Source organism: Bubalus kerabau, chromosome 21 (genome assembly GCF_029407905.1).
Source record: "Bubalus kerabau isolate K-KA32 ecotype Philippines breed swamp buffalo chromosome 21, PCC_UOA_SB_1v2, whole genome shotgun sequence".
NCBI lineage: Eukaryota > Metazoa > Chordata > Mammalia > Artiodactyla > Bovidae > Bubalus > Bubalus kerabau.
Window position 1 is genome coordinate 20049721 of NC_073644.1, and position 14163 is coordinate 20063883.

Below are 14163 nucleotides of genomic sequence, written 5' to 3' on the forward strand. Positions count from 1 at the left end.
TTGGTTTATAACTAAAATGTGATATCTAGAATTAAGTGCAGTTCTTTCACCATGGTCTATTACTCTCTTGCTTTCAAGCCACCATAATTCTATTAATGTAGCTCAAATTTTGTTAGTCTTTAAATAACCACATACCTCATCATTGGCTCATATTATCTTGCAGTCAAACCGTTTTTTATTATTTTCCAAATTATGTCATGCAAACTTTGTGTATATCTTCACCAGAAGATATGTAAAGTTTAAAGGAACCAAAATGTGTTTTGCTTATCCATCCTGCCTAGCAGAACCTCCTGTGATTTTCCACACTTTACATACACTGATCATTTGGTTTCATGGTTGTGGGTTGTGTTTGTGTGATTTACTCTGGTTTATATACCCAAAATGATCTCTCCAGATTTTCTTTCGCCTAGTGTTATCTGGACTTGTAGAGCTCATATCATATATTTCCATCATATCATAGTTTCTGATCAGATTAGCCCACAGCGTCCTCACACTCTCTCTGAATTTTCATAGCAAAAGCAATTTCCTTTGAGGTTAATTACACATATTATAATGGAGTTTTTTTTTACAAATGCATACTTTAGCAACCCAAGTAGAACATAAAGTGTTTGAAAGAAGGGATTTTATTCTTTATTTTTTTCTAAATATAAACTATGCTGTGGATGCTTAATAAATGGTAACAAAAATGAAAAGGATTTGTCTATCACTGTGGCTAGGTAGAAACTAGACTTGGGTCTTCAGTTTGAAGGGATTTTGTTATAGATTTGTGAGGACTCCTTTCCTTTTTAGGATAATTTCATTGCCTTAAGTGTTGAGCTGCTGAAGGCATTACATGGGGAAATAAGCATTATTTATGAATTATCCACTCAGCCATTTTCAAAACCACAATGCTATCTGTTGGGCATTGTTTAGATTTTGTCCCCTGCTATATATACTCCATTTAACAATTAAACATATTTTGATGTATTATGCTTTGCATAATATACTTCTAGCTTGACTCTAAGTGTTGTCCTTGAATGTGAGTCTCTTTGTGTCCAACATACATAACGTTTAATGGGTCACTCAACAAAGTCATGCTTGGATTGCTTCCATTTTGTAGAGCAGGAAAGTGAATCATAGAGAAGTTAGCTCAGTTCCTCCAAGGTCACATGAATCTCATGGTATGAAGTTGAGGTTTGCATTCTTGTTGCAGGACTCTGCTTTTCATCGCTCTACTACATTGTTGAGAGAGTGGAGAGACAGGGAGAGGAGGAGAGAATTAAATTATCAACTTATGAATAGAAACAGTGTGTGACTTGTGGATATGGGTTTTAATTTCTAAGAACATTGAAAGGATCAAATGTGATACCAACACAGTGCCTGGACCACTTACTAAATATTGGATGAGTGGCTTGGTCATGGTGGCTCTAAGTGTGGGTTTACAAACTACTTCCTGGAGTGTTCATAGTCAAGCAATTAGATTCTTCCTGATACTACCAGTGATTATACTGGTAACCCTCAGATGCACTTACAAGAATTCAGAAAATTGAATGATTAACCATATATATATATATATATATATATATATGATTCCAGGTCAGAGAGTAGCTGTGTGATTCTGGGCATGCATTCCTAGTGTTTTCTACATGTTCTTGGGTGTTATTTAGTCACTAAGTTGTGTCCAACTCTTTTGTGACCCCATGGACTGTAACACACCAGGCTCCTCTGTTCATGGGATTTCCCAGGCAAGAATACTGGAGTGGGTTGCAATTTCCTCCTTCAGGGGAACTTCCCAACCCAATGATTGTACCTGTGTTTCCTGCATTGGCAGGTGAATTCTTTATCACTGAGCCACCTGGGAAGCCCTGTTTTCCATATACCACTCCCTAATCCTTTCTTTCAAAGCAAGTAAGGGTTGTATCAAAATCAGCTACACTTCAACATCATAAGAAAGAGCAACATATTAGCACTGGGTTGACTGTGATTTACTTAAATTACATCGGTTGGGTGGTAGAAAGAGTTGAAATATTCTCCAGTCTCTTTTATTTATATATTGACTTGGGGCGATACTGTTTTATTTTGATTTATTTTGAGTTTCAGCATTTCAACTAATTACAACCAAAATACTCAAATATTCTCATTGATTTTACATTTGAGGACAGATTCTTGAAAACCTGGCTTAAATCCAAGGCAGGTTTCCCTCTCCCTAGGGGTGGGATTTTAACACCACAGTTTTCTACTGCAACTCTGAAGTGAAGCGATAAATCTCAGAAAGTTCATAAGGGTTCACATTCTATTAGAAAAAGAGAACAAAGGAACAACCGAATTAGAGACAAATGATGTGACCAAGTGCCATGAAGAAGGTTCATTAGAAACTAAAGACAAAGCTATGAAATGTTCACCTGAAAAATGTTTGCATTTTCATAGAAAGGTCTGTTCTGAATTCAGTGACTGATGTGTGGGGGGTCACAGCGACACGAGTGAAATGGCATTCTTTGTTCATTTGTCCTGCCACCCAAACAACCTGAATTTTAAATCTTTTTCTTTTTGAAATACATTTCTTCTCTCTTTCTCTGAACCATCATCAAGAGGCTTAATTAATGAATTAGTATTTGCAGAAATCTTTGATATTCTAAGATGAAAGGTTTTGCACAAGAGTAAGGCATCAGCGCCAGCAGTAAAATGTCCTCTTGATGACAGAATGCATGAAGTGTGAGGCTGGAATACATTTGACAGCTACAATTAAAGAGGTTTGATCCTGTTTTCCTACTCTGTTTTTATCATGTACATTATTCCGGAGGATATGAGGCTAATAGGAAAGCTAAATTCTCATTGGCCAGAAATTGTTGATCTATACACACACATACACATTCCCCAGTGGTTAAGGCAGGTGGAAAGTTTATGGGCAGCCTCTTTCTGGGGCGATAAAAGCTTCTTTTATTTCAAATTCTCTTTTTACACCAGTTGCTATTACTCTGAAAAGCTCCTAGCATTTGGAAGGCAATAAGCAGGGCGTAAAATCCATTCTTTCTTGAACAGGTCCCATTCCTAGGACTGCTTTTAAACTAACTGGTTTACAGCAAAGAAACAGACAGCTGAGTCTCCTGTAAAGCCTCTCAGGAAATTCAGGGGACTGCAAGCCTGCTAACTAGCTGAGTGCAGTATTTGGGTAATAGATAACTGACACTGACTGGGTCTGTCACTATTTTCTTACCCGACTGAAATTCTTTGAATCTTAAATAAGATTAAGTTGATAGAATTGATATAGACTGTGGAGAGAGAAAATGCCTTTTCAGTTCCCATTTTCTGAAGAAATCTTCTTTTTGGTTTAGGCTCACCCAAAGTCTTTCATTTGAGAAGATCCCAGGGCTAGCTCCCTCTTATGTTGTGGTAGGGGTGGAAGTGAACGTAGATTTCGGATAGATGTGTAGTGCCTTTCCAGGGTAATCAATTCAGGGCCTTATCTGATAAAATGAAGACCTGCTTGACATTCTTATAGTGTAAAAATCAAACCAAAGTTTACCTCATTGTATATTCCAATGTCTGTGATAGGTACCCCTGTATACCCACCTAGCAGACTGCATCCCTCTTCTTCCTCACTTATAGGGAATGCAAGGTCATCTTTACCTCTAGAGAAGGCTGGAGGGGTGAAGCTGACTTTACTCATTTGACCCTAACATGGAATAAAAATTCTGGCCCAGAAGATATTCATGGAAGTCAACTTTTGGAATTCTGAAGAGAATGTTACAGACATTAATCATAAGACTATGACAGGTTTGGTCCAGATCTTGCAATAGCATGACCAATTTCAGAACCACAGTGAAAAAATATCTAAGAATAACAGGAACTAAGTCAGAAATAATTTGGAAACTGAGTATAAATTTGTAATAACTGCCTACTTATACTTTACACTGGGCTCTGTTCACACCATTTGAATGATAGCAACACATAACTACCTATTGAAGATAGTGGCAGAATTATAATCATCTGATAGCTTGAAAATATAACGTTTCTCAAACTAGTAAATACTTTAACAGAGAAAATGATCTTAAATGTATGAAATGAATTATTCCAGGAAACATGATTTTATCCCTCCTTTCTTCTATAGTCTTTTGTGCAGGAATAATACAATTTGCCTGCCATTAATGGATTTGCAAGTATGACAGGCAACCTCCAATTCCATTCTTCAGGGCACAGAAGAGAAACATGATCCAGAAAGAGGTGAACCTACTAGAGAAGTTCCAGGGAGGGAAAAAAGTATTTTTTTTTTTTTTCCCAAAAGGCATTTAAGTTACCTTTCAACAAAGCATTACTGAAGAAATTACCAGGAGATACACCGACACAGAGCCACCCAGGAAGTAGGACACATAGTCAAGGACACAGCTGAGTTATCTCAGGTATAGGGAAAGAAAGCCTCCTTGTTCTCATTCTAGGCTTTGTGATTGGCCCAAGACCACAGTTTCTTGGTGCTTTCTGTTGACATTTGTAATCTGAAAATGTAATGTGGTAGATTTTCTTTCTGTTAACTAAAATTGTTTCCTGCAATGATTATTGCAAGAATAATTATGCTATAGATAATTTCTAAATAAATGGATCAGCAGTTTACTGACCTTAAAACATGTGTACAGTCCATCAAAAGCTTCTCTTAAAGCCAAAAAAAAAACAAATAGATTTATTATGGATGAAGGCATATCAGTTCAGTTCAGTTCAGTTGCTCAGTCATGTCTGACTCTTTGTGACCCCATGGACTATAGCATGCCAGGCCTCCCTGTCCATCACCAACTCCTGGAATTCACCCAAACTCATGTCCATTGAGTTAGTGATGCCATCCAACCATCTCATCCTCTGTTGTCCCCTTCTCCTCCTGCCCTTAATCTTACCCAGCATCAGGGTCTTTCCAATGAGTCAGCTCTTCACATCAGGTGACCAAAGTATTGGAGTCTCAGCTTCAACATCAGTCCTTCCAATGAACACCTGGACTGATGTCCTTTAGGATGGACTGGGTGGATCTTGTTGCAGTCCAAGGGACTCTCAAGAGTCTTTCTCCAACACCACAGTTCAAAAGCATCAGTTCTTTGATGCTCAGCTTTCCTTATAGTCCACCTCTCACATCCATACATGACTACTGGAAAAACCATAGCCTTGACTAGACGGATCTTTGTTGACAAAGTAATATCTCTACTTTTTAATATGCTGTCTAGATTGGTTCAAGAAGTAAGCGTCTTTTAATTTCATAGCTGCAGTCACCATCTGCAGTGATTTTAGAGGCCCCCAAAATAAAGTCTGCCACTGTTTCCACTGTTTCTCCATCTATTTGCCATGAAGTGATGGGACCAAATGCCATGATTTTTGTTTTCTGAATGTTGAGCTTTAAGCCAACTTTTTCACTCTCCTCTTTCAATTTCATCACAAGGCTCTTTAGTTCTTGTTCACTTTCTGCCATAAGGGTGGTGTCATCTGCATATCTGAGGTGATTGATATTTCTCCTATTATACTTGATTTCAGCTTGTGCTTCATCCAGCCCAGCCTTTCTAATGATGTACTCTGCATATAAGTTAAATAAGCAGGGTGACAATATACAGCCTTGACGAACTCCTTTTCTTATTTGGAGCAGTCTATTGTTCTTTGTCCAGTTCTAACTGTTGCCTCCTGACCTGCATACAGATTTCTCAAGAGACAGGTCAGGTGGTCTGGTATTTCCATCTTTTAAAGAATTTTCCACAGTTTATTGTGATCCACACAGTCAAAGGCTTTGGCATAGTCAATAAAGCAGAAATAGATGTTTTTCTGGGACTCTCTTGCTTTTTTGATGACCTAGCAGATGTTGATAATTTAATCTCTTCTTCCTCTACCTTTTCTAGAACCAGCTTGAACATCTGAAAGTTCACGTTTCATGTATTGCTCTATCCTGGCTTGGAGAATTTTAAGCGTTACTTTACTAGTGTATGAGATGAGTGCAATCGTGTGGTAGTTTGAGCATTCTTTGGCCTTGTCTTTCTTTGAGATTGGAATGAAACTGACTTTTTCCAGTCCTGTGGCCACTGCTGAGTTTTCCAAATTTGAAATTTCCAATTTCCAATTCCCAAACATGAAGGCATATAGAGACAAGCAATCCATTATGAACACTGAATAGACACTGTATCTAGGGTTATATGGACCACGATTTACAATGTTTAACTCAAGACATTTTAGTTTTTGACTATACCTAAAAGTGAAGAATCATCTATGCAGGCTTTGGAGTTAATTTTCTACTGTTATTAACTGGCAATGGAGAAAACATTTCCATAATTAGATGCCATGTTGAAGAGGTAGATTCATGGAAAATTTCTAAGTCCTATGATGTCAGCCTTTCGGGCTTCTATTTCCCTCCTTCATTTGGTATGGGGCTGCCCATATGTGAAAGCTAAATTGTGGTTTGTTTGAAAGTCCTTGAGACCATGGCTGACTTGAGGGGAGGGAAGAAGTAGTTCAGGAAATAGAGCTTGCCTCCCACAATCCCAGCCACACTGTTATCTTTCCTGAAAGGAATAAACCTCAGAATGTGTGCTATTTATAAGATCACAGGTAGAGCAAATGATAGTTCTCCAGATTTATTAAACTTGGTAATTTGATAGAATTCAAATTAAAGTGTTTATGTATTTTAAACAAAGTCTTTGGTCACGGACATTATCCTTTTATGAGTTTATTAAGACATCAGAATTCTGGCATTGGCAAAGTTGTCTTTCGATTTCATTCACCAGATGAATGTCCTTTCTCTAGCTCACAGCTCTTTCTTATTCTAGTAGCTGTGTGACATTTTACTCTCCCAGGCTCATTCCCTCCCGTGGCCATATTTGCTCTCATTCTTTATTCACACTCAATTTTCTGGGGCTGATAAAAGATCAAGCAGCACATCTGTCCTGCTGAGTTCACATTTTAAAGGAGGGAATGTCCAGGCTTAGGAAAGAGGAGAGTAATTCAGGAGAAATAGTCTCAGTGCCCCTAAAATCACATTGTAGAGTAGTTAATAAACTTTGTATAAAATTTACTTTTTCACTTCAGGGTGTGTTTGCCCAATTTTGGTTCATAACTTTTATCTCTGGTCTCATTATTGATGCATTCTTTTAATCTTCAACCAAGAAAGTAAATTTACCTCACAGTATGAAGATGGGTAAATATGAGCCCTCAAGATGATTGTTGCAAAAATTAGCAACCTCCTGCCAATTTACACAAGAACTAGATCAAGTGTTCAATTTGAAATTTTGTGGTGATCTGTATATTTTGTTTCCAAATTATAGATAGAAACTGGGGGTTCTATCTCACTATGGTGTATCTCCAATAAAATAACCTACTTGTTTCCTCTTAGACATATGCAGTTAACTCAACCATCACTTTTGTTTTTTTCTAAGCATAATAATTATTAACTCACTGCTATTGCCATTCCTTGCTAATTTCTAGATTCTTGTTATAGGCATTTATAGTCTCATAGCAAAATCCATGCTTTGAATATTAGTGATTATCAAGGGTTTCAGGTATCAATACCCTGCTGGGCTGCCGTCTATGGGGTCACACAGAGTTGGACACGACTGAAGCGACTTGTCGTGTGCGACTCTGTGCTACCCCATAGACGGCAGCCCACCAGGTCCCCCGTCCCTGGGATTCTCCAGGCAAGAACACTGGAGTGGGTTGCCATTTCCTTCTCCAGTGCATGACAGTGAAAAGTGAAAGTAAAGTCACTCAGTCGTGCCCGACTCTTCGCAACCCCATGGACTACAGCCTACCAGGCTCCTCCACCCATGGGATTTTCCAGGCAAGAGTACTGGAGTGGGTTGCCATTGCCTTCTCTGATTAATACCCTAATAACAACTAAATAAGTAAATGCTAGGAGAACCACCATGGGCTTTATGAAGCTAATTTGTCATTCTAAATTTTGCAGTCTACAGTGTTACATAAGGTACCTTGTATTTGAAAATAAGATTTTCATTATCTAAATCATTTTCTCTCTCACACACACATACATACACACTCACAGGCACACATATCTTTTATAAAAGCAAATGCAAATTTAACAAAATTAAGTAACTACCAAAAATCTACTTTTATTTATTTTTTTATGTTTTGGAAGTCACTCTTCATTTGAAACTTGACTTTAAGTAGACACAGTAAACCTGAATGAAAAAAGCTTTTGATAAAAATGGCCAGATAAAGTCAATTAAATTTCAATTTTCTCAAAAATATCATCTTTTGAGCTTGGAATTTCTTGACTTGAAGCCAAGGTTAGTTCTGACTTTAACAGAATTGATCTTCATATAAATATTTCAATAAAGATATTTTTGACAAATCTTAGGACAGGCCATCAGTCAGAATGAAAGTTTAAATTTATTGCCTGAAGGGCATATCTCATTATCAGTAATCAGTGTATATTTTGGAATGAGGACTATGATTTATTTGTGTATACATCTAAACAGGCATATATTTTCTCTTACTATTCCTATTTCACTTAGGATTTATAGGAATTAGAAATAATGATTATATTCCTTACAATATTTACAATATGTGCACAGTTGCTTAGTCATGCCCGACTCTTTGTAACCCCACAGACTGGAGGCCACCAAGTTCCTCTGTCCATGGAATTTTCCACGCAAGAATACTGGAGTGGGTTACCATTTTCTACTCCAGGAGATCTTCCAGACCCAGGGATTGAACCCCTGTCTCTTATGTCTCCTGCATTAGCAGGTGGATTCTTTACCACTGCACCACCTGAGAAGCCCACTTACAATAATACCGATAGAAATAATTATCTTCAAAACAGTCTGTAATGAACATATCTCACTGCATTATGGAAGAACTTGAGCAACAGTGATTTAAACCTGGTTTCTGGTTTTATTTATTCAAGGTCACTGTAAAATGTTAGGAATGTCACGCAGGGTCTAAGGCATAGTGGTTATCGCAGCACATTCCTTTGTGTTAGATTAGTATTTTGAATTTATCTCCAGTTAAGGGGTTTATTTTGGAGAAGGCAATAGCACCCCACTCCAGTACACTTGCCTGGAAAATCCCATGGATGGAGGAGCCTGGTAGGCTGTAGTCCATGGGGTCGCTAAGAGTTGGGCACGACTGAGCGACTTCACTTTCACTTTCAAGGGGTTTATTTACTAAGTGGAGACCCTCAGATAGAGGCTGGAGAAACAAAAATACAAGTTCTATTCCTCAATATAAATTGTCAGTTTACAGGCACACAAAGTAAACAAAAACAACCAAATAAATATAGAACAATGAGATCACAACCAAAAGAGAACTGTATGCAAAGCCAACCTACAGTGACTGTTCCCTGGAAAGTCAGAGAATGCTCCATTAAGAATGTGATTTATGTGTTTAGTGCTCCAGGGTATATGGGATTGCTAACTAAAGGTATGGGCAAAGTGATTTTGGACAGAGAGAACAGCATGTGCCTTGCCGTGCTCAATCGCTTCAGTTGTGTCTGACTCTGTGACCCCATGGACGGTAGCCAGCCAGGCTCCTCTGTCCATGTGATTCTCCAGGCAAGAAGACTGGAGTGGATTGCCATGCCTTCCTCCAGGGGATCTTCCCAACCCAGGGATCAAACTCTCCTTTCTTATATCTCCTGCACTGGCAGGTGGGTTCTTTACCATGAATGTCACCTGTGAAGCCTCTAGAGAACAGCATCCTGCATGCAAATAGGAATAAAAAAAGTGGTCCACCAAAAGGACTGTAAAAGGGCAGAGACAGGGTCTGAAAATGGGCAGGAAACACATCATGAAGGATGAGGCCCATCATGCTAAGTACTGTGAGATTTATTTTAATGGTAATGGTGACAGCTTGGCCAGGTGCAAGGAGAGGATTTCTGGTGAGGAACAGAGAATTGATGAGGCTGGATACAAAAGGTAAAATGGCCCTGGCTAGAAGAGAGTTTGTGGATATAGACAGGAAGTGTTGGGCTCTAGAGATGATTAAAAGGGGTTAGGGGTTGATAGAAGAGTTTGGGTGACATATAATTTAACATTCAAACCAAGACACTTTTGAGAACCAATGGAGCCTGTACCACTACTAATTAGACCAGGATGATAGATATAAGCTGGACTGTCCTGGGCCACCAAGAACATATACTCACCTTGAGAATCGTGCAGGTCATACCTATAGGGCCCAGAACCAGGAGACCAGAAGAAAAATCTTGACAATGCTGCTCAGGAAGAAAAGAAGACTGACAGCAATTTCAGATATTAATATTCATGGAAGCTTTTGCATTTTAAAAAGACACTGTTTGAAGAACTATAATGCTTTAACTCCAAATAATCACTTTCTAATGTTTGCCTGGACCTTACCTTAGATTCATTAAACGAGCTCTCTTAGGTGTGGAGAGTACGCATTAATATTTTAAAAACTTCTCCCAATTGTTTCTGATATGGAGGCAGTGTCAGGAACCACTGGATTAAAACACAACATTCTTGGAACAATTGTTCATTTCCTAAATCTCTTTGTATCTGTTTATATTCTTAATACATCATCTTATACTTAGTAATTTCTCAATATTTATTAAGTCATTTTTTGGTAAGCAAGTGACTGAGTTCCTATGAATCAATAAATGAGACTCATTTGTAATTGGCATATTAATCATGTGTATGCAAATGCTTGGTGCTAGGATATTTGAAAGAAAATTCTTTCAAGTAGCTAAACAGATCTTTATATAATTTATTTACACAATGAATTTATTTAGCAAACTCTTTTTCATTGGCAGTACAAAGGCAAACTTCAGTCCCACCACCTTCTGAATTATCACAGTGTCTATACTGGTGGGGGTTCAAATTAACAAGTTTTACAGAGAAGATTGTTGAGCAGTCAAGACCAAAACACTGATAATAGTAATGCAGGGTGTTTTAATCTCGGGGAATAAATGAAATTTTCCTAGATGGTAGCTGATCTACAAGATATTTATATTTCATACTGGTAATAAATGTTCATTAAAACATATTTCATTGTTAATTATACAGACTAGCATTCAGAGCTCCAGTAAATTGTTTTCTTATTATAATAAAAGTATTTAATTACAGAAGTTAGGTGGTAAGGCTTATTTTTGTAAAGCAGGTTTATTAGGTGTGTCATATGGTTTAAAAAACACAGAAGCAGACCTCAGAATACATAAAGATTGTATAAACATGCCAAACTGGAAATTACTATACTATGTGATAACTGATCTCAGATTTCCAATTACAACTTTTTAAAAATTTTGCTTTATCTAGCATTAGTCTTAAAGCAGGATAAACTGCTGACTGGTACTGAATAAATGATAGGCATCATCCCTTTTGTATCTGTTGTGCCAATATGTCATGTGTGGTTATCTGTGGTTATATCTTGGCCACATATTATTCAGTTCAGTTCAGTCACTCATTCGTGTCCAACCCTTTGCGACCCCATGAATCGCAACACGCCAGGCCTCCCTGTCCATCACCAACTCCAGGAGTTCACTCAGACTCATGTGCATCGAGTCAGTGATGCCATCCAGCCATCTCATCCTCTGTCGTCCCCTTCTCCTCCTGCCCCCAATCCCTCCCAGCATCAGAGTCTTTTCCAATTAGTCAACTCTTCACATGAGGTGGCCAAAGTACTGGAGTTTCAGCTTTAGCATCATTCCTTCCAAAGAAATCCCCGGGCTGATCTCCTTTAGAAAGGACTGGCTGGATCTCCTTGCAGTCCAAGGGACTCTCAAGAGTCTTCTCTAATACCACAGTTCAAAAACATCAATTCTTTGGCACTCAGCTCTCTTCATAGTCCAACTCTCACGTCCATACATGACCACAGGAAAAACCATAGCCTTGACTAGACGGACCTTTGTTGGCAAAGTAATGTCTCTGCTTTTCAATATACTATCTAGGTTGGTCATAACTTTCCTTCCAAGGAGTAAGCGTCTTTTAATTTCATGGCTGCAGTCATCATCTGCAGTGATTTTAGAGCCCCAAAAAATAGTCTGACAGTGTTTCCACTGTTTCCCCATCTATTTCCCATGAAGTCATGGGACCAGATGCCACGATCTTTGTTTTCTGAATGTTGAGCTTTAAGCCAACTTTTTCACTCTCCACTTTCACTTTCATCAAAAGGCTTTTTAGTTCCTCTTCACTTTCTGCATATCTGAGGTTATTGATATTTCTTCCAGCAATCTTGACTCCAGCTTGTGCTTCTTCCAGCCCAGTGTTTCTCATGATGTACTATGCATATACGTATTAGATTGTGGTAAATCATTCCTTGCCCAGAAAGGGAATTGCCTCAGGGCATGGCATTTTATTAATATATGGTCAGCACCTCTTCCAAGACATGGGCTCTTGAGGTGGTAAAAACTGTACAGCTGATAAAATTGAGGCTTACTGTATACTTTATAATTTTGTGCTGGGGAATATCAGTTTTGAGATACAGGAAAATGAGATGAGTCCCCATGAAGTTAAATAAGGGATCCCAAATTAGTCAGCAAAATTAGGCAGACAGATAGTGACAAAATGAGCAGAGGTAGGCAGCATTATGTACAGTACTCAGGAGATGCCATGAGACCTCTGCTGCCTACAATCCTAGGACTTTGGTCAAATTACGCCACTCCTGGGGTTCAATTTTCTTATATGCAGAGTGGACAAGTCTTATCTGCCTCACTGTCCTGTTGTCAACCAAAGACACTCTACAGTGTCTGATGCCTCCATCCCACTAAAAAACCCTCAGTTCAGTTCAGTTCACTTGCTCAGTCATGTCCGACTCTTTGCAACCCCATGGACTGCACCACGCCAGGCCTCCCTGTCCATTACCAACTCCCAGAGGTTGCTCAGACTCATGTCCATTGAGTTGGTGATGCCATATAACCATCTTATCCTCTGTCATCCCCTTCTCCTCTCACTTTCAATCTTTCCCAGCATCAGGGTCTTTTCAAATGAGTCAGCTCTTTGCATCAGGTAGCCAAAGTATTGGAGTTTCAGCTTCAACATCAGTCCCTCCAATGAACACCCAGGACTGATCTCCTTTAGGATGGACTGGTTGGATCTCCCTGCAGTCCAGGGGACTCTCAAGAGTCTCCTCCAATGCCACAGTTCAAAAGCATCAATTCTTCTGGGCTCAGCTTTCGTCACAGTCCAACTCTCACATTCACACATGACTATTGGAAAAACCATAGCCTTGACTAGACGTACCCTTTTTGGCAAAGTAATGTCTTACTTTGTATTTCTCATGGGTGTAATTATGCCAGACACAGAGGCCCTGAGATAGACAAAAAGCCTGCTTTATAACTCAAAGGGCTTTCTGAGCCCTGCAGAGGTAGATTTACTTGTTCCTACAAACTTACTGGCAGAACATGGAATTGTCACTTCATGCTTATATATGAAGGACAAGCACAATGCTGGGTTATCCACTGGCTCCAGAAGTGCATGTTGGATATTTAATTCACTAGTTTTGTTTAGCCTGGTCTCATCCAGTCCTTAGTGCTCCATTTTTTGCCTCTGTTATATTGGGGTTCACAGAGTCTGTGTGTATGAGAGGGAATTAAATAGGTTTGTTGACATTCCTGGGGAGTATCATGTTAATATCTCTCTTTGTTTTTGTTTTTTTAAGGTCAAAGTTTTTCTCACTTGATTTCAGTTTGTTGAGAAATTAAATTGTTATTTCTTTCTCTCTGGAAATGATATAAGCAAAATGACATAAAAATAAACAAGGAGAGTGTTTTTTTTTTTTACAATAAAGCTATATCACCTTTACCAAAATGCTGTCTTAAGTTTCTATACAAAAAATTAAGTGTATTTTATCATAAACTTTGAGAGTTTGTGTGTGTGTGTGTGTCTTTGTCTGTTTTCTTTTCTGGCTCCAGGGAGTTGATGCTCCCATTCTTAAGCCTTGGCTGTGAGTTGCTTGCTTCAGAAACAGCAGAAATAATTAGCAGGGATAAGTATTCAACAAGAGGATTAAGCATTCATATGAGTAAGAATAACATCTGCAGTGACATGATAAATATGATACAGACCATTAAATCGTGTACATCAGGGCATAAACTGATCACCAGCTGAGGTCAGAAAGAAATCTCCCCTCCTCGTATAATATTGTACAATTAAGCAAATTTGGAAGTTTTATGCCTTATTTTAGAACATTTATTATCATCCAGCTTCAAAAACAAACTCCAGATTCTTGATTGTCTTCTCAGCATTTCCAATGACCTTAAACATT